Source organism: Paroedura picta, chromosome 1 (assembly GCF_049243985.1).
Source record: "Paroedura picta isolate Pp20150507F chromosome 1, Ppicta_v3.0, whole genome shotgun sequence".
NCBI lineage: Eukaryota > Metazoa > Chordata > Lepidosauria > Squamata > Gekkonidae > Paroedura > Paroedura picta.
The window spans coordinates 45,816,445-45,820,529 of NC_135369.1; positions in this window are offsets into that span (position 1 = coordinate 45,816,445).

The window sequence follows — 4,085 nt, forward strand, 5'->3', positions numbered from 1 at the left end:
TGAGCAAGTATGCAAGAGAGGGATTTTCCAGTCATGGTGTCTCAGCTGTGAAACATCCCCATTAAAGAGGCCCACTGAGCCCCCGTTACTGCTTCTCTTTTGATGAACGAGGAAGACTTGGCTATTTCAGATAGCTTGGGGGAAAGTACAAGTTGATTGCTATATTGTGTGTTCCTTGCCAATTTCATTTCAGCTGTACAGTTGCTTTTTAAATGGCTTTTTGTCATTTGAAGCGCATTATTATTTGATTATTTTGGAAGCTGCCTCTGGGGTCTTTGATAGATGTATAAATATAATTTTTAAAAGCTTCCCACTCAAACGATACTAGTGAAACAGTGGCAATAAACAGGCAATAGAAGAGAGAATTCATCCGCAAATTTGCCCACACTTCTTGGTTGTCTAAATAAGGATTATGTCAATCCTTCTACTCATTAATTTGGCACTGTATTCATATTTATTTATTTTCAGATTTATATAGAAGTCCAGTACTTTGCATGTGTGTTTGTAGTTCTTCAATGTACACCTTGAAGGTCATTTAACATGGACTAGCTGTTTGGTCAGCAAAAACGTTATGTATTTATCAAAGAGTACACATACATATTGCATTTTACCAAGAGGCAGTTTTTAAAAAAACCTTTCCTGCTACTATGATTACACATGGATGTGTAGTAGCATGCAGTCACTGCAACTTGCTCTTATGCCTATGCTCTGCCTTGTCTCATATGAAACTACCCATGCTCTCTGGTAATCCTTAAAGGTCTGTTTAGTTTCCCATGCCATCTAAAGTTAGACAGGTGGCAATCTAAGAAATGGCCTCCATGGTTCAATAGTGCACATATAACCTTTGGAACGTTCTCCTTGGGAGTATTCATCTGTCTCAATCATTATTTTTCTGTACCAAGTGGACTTTTTTGTTGCAGCTGGCATACTCACCAGAATTTACTGGCCCTCCTTTTAGTGTTTGTATTTTAACAGATTTTATTATAATTTTTAATGTATTTTTAATTGTTTAAATGTTTTAATTTCTTATTTTTACTACCTTGGGGACCAATTGTGTGGAAAGACAGATTCAAAAGTTTTAAATAAATACTTAGATAACATCTGAGCCAGATTACAAAGCAAGTTTTATATGTGGATTGAATAGCCTGAGTGCACTATATTAACGCAGGGGGTTAACCTTTAAAATATTAAGAATGCTTAGTTAGAATAGAGAGGCATCAATGTTGTACCAGATATTGCCTGTGGTTTGTGGTAGAGTGTTATTCGCATCATAAGGAGTAGATTGCGAAGAAGTTGGGATTTTTGAATAAACCTTACTGTGCATGATGATTTTGGACTCTACCATTTTGTTTTCTAAAGGTTTTTGATCTGTTCTTGTTTACAGTGCTACATTCTTCATTGCACTTGAAGAAAGGATGGCTAACCAAATGCGAAAGACTGTCCAATTTTAGAAAGCCAGCTTGATGTAGTGGTTAAGAGCAGTGGCCTCTGATCTGAAGAACCAGGTTGATTCTCTGCTCCTTCTATATGTTGGTGCCTTCTTGCACTAGAGAATTTATATCAGATTCAAAAACACCAGTGAAACTCAGGGTTCCTATTTTGTCCTGTCTGTATACATATAAGGACCCAAATGGAATCATTTATTTGAATTTTTACATGCACAGAATATTCCAGAAGCATAAGCAGAATAGTGTTCCTCTCTATGACATGGAAAGAGACTGTCTATAATGTTGATTGACAGTGTAAACACTCAATTTCCACAACATAAAATCCCATTAACCACATTTGTACTATTTGACCTCATTATTTTTGCCCCGCATTTGTTCTTTTATTAATAAAATATTTGATATTTGATATTGGGCCATAATTGTACTGTAGATTTTAAGATAGTTTTGTACTACAATGAGGTATTTTTAAAAGTACACAATATCACTGTGCATTCTTAGATGTTAAAATAAAAAATATTCTAAGAGAAACACAATCCCCATTACTAAGACTTTCTAAACCTTATCCTCAGATATTGTACCTTGGGCCCAGACCCCACAATAATTCAGTTTCTCTAAAATAAAAGCAGGTGACCCTCTTCTCTCCCTCTCTTGCATTCTCCTCCCACAACATCACCTAACCGAAGCATCCTTCTGAATATCAAGGGAGAAGTACGTTTCCCAAGCCATGTTTCCAAAAAACAAAACAAAAAAACTTTAACCTTTGCCTCATAAATATTATTCAGCTGTTGCCTATGAGCGATAAAACTATGTGCCTTCTGACAGAGATCAAGCTATTTTTCTCTCTGTACCTCTGTTGAATTTCGATTTAAAGGCTGAGGACCACGACTTAAACATTTTCGAGCTGCCCTTAAAATCATCTTCTTCTCAAGCTGCTTTCCTGGCCTAAGCTGTACAGTTAATTGCCTTGCCCATAAAGAAAAGATGACGTCCCTGCCGCCCAGGCAGAGCATAATTCCATTTCCCCCCCTTCCTGTACCACACCTTTCCCAGCTGTCTCAATAGAGGAAGGCTCTCAAATGATTGGAGCCACCTCCCTCCCCCTCTCCCCTAGCCAATGAACCTGAACAGCCTGAGCACATGAACGCTCATGCTTATCCGTAATGATTTGAACCTTCCCAGGCTTCCCTAGCTACTCTACATCCCCTATACGCCGGGTGATGTTTCCCACCCCAATTCATAGAATCATAGAGTTGGAAGGGGCCATACAGGCCATCTAGTCCAACCCCCTGCTCTACGCAGGATCAGCCCAAAGCATCCTAAAGCATCCAAGAAAAGTGTGCATCCAACCTTTGCTTGAAGACTGCCAGTGAGGGGGAGCTCACCACCTCCTTAGGCAGCCTATTCCACTGCTGAACTACTCGGACAGTGAAAAAAATGCAACAGCCCAGCCCCCATGCATCCCCTCTGCTTAAAAGCATGTGACCCCCCACATTTCCCTCATCGCACACGTCGTCTGCATGTCCAAGCTCCTGCCATTGACAACGACGCAAGGGAGCAAGAAGGGCGCGGGCTCTTGAGAAATACCCGATAGCCTGGGGCTGGCCGCTTCGGGAAGCAACTTCCCTTTAAAGGCAAGCGGAACCCCAGACTAAGTCCATCCTTTGTCGCTACCCAAAAGGGTTCATCCCTTCCCAATTAATATCCTGCTCTCCAGACCGTGTGTGTATGTGTGAGTGAGTCTCAGCCATTTCTAATGGCTCCCCCTTCCCCCAAGATTTTTAACTTTCCAAAACAGTTGAGTCCTTCAAAGCTTATTGGGTATGCTGTCCAAATCCGCTTCCGTCCAACCTCTCTACATCACTTTCCCTTCAAAACCGTGGTTTCCTCTGCCCAGGACTCTCCGTGGGCGAGCGCCCCCCGTTTTAGAAGCCGTCAAGCGCTAACTGGCTAAGGAACGGGCAGCGTTTCTCCATTCCCAGGGTCCGTCTTGGCGGCGTTATCGGGCTCTGGCTCTCTGTACTGGCTGATCTCCTCAGCCTTGCCAAAAGGGCTTCTCGCTCATCTTCTTCATCCGCAGCTGCAGCCAAGGAGGTTTGCAGGGAAAGCCCGGAACGCGCAGCCCTACTGGCGGCAAAACGCCGACTGCGCCAACCGCAGCTCCTTCCGCCTCCCTGGACGCCTCTGCCTCCAGCCCGGCTCGGCTCCCAGACTCCTCAGCAGGGGGCGCATCACTCCCAGCTCAGACTGTGCATGCCCAAGTGACGCATTGCAGGTACGAAGGCACCAATCAGCGGAGTCCGTTAGTGGTCCATTCACTCACACGTTCCCCTTCCTCAATCTTCTTCCGCTAAGCGAAACAGTCCCTTAAAAAAAAATAACGGTTGCACCATTGCCCCAAATCGCAAGCTTTAAGGTTTCCTCGTCTTGCCTGGTTTTCAGACTGTTCCGCCCGGGAACATTTTGAGAGAATGTATATGAAAATCAGGGAAAGGGGTGTGTGTGGATATAGCAGTAGCGCGGTTGGTTCAGTAATCGAAGATAAGGAGCCGGATCTCGTTTTGCCTTGCGTTCCCTTCCTCGGCTATTGGGAAGGGGGAGGGGAGACAGCGGAGGGATCCAGAAGGGCGGTGAGGTGGT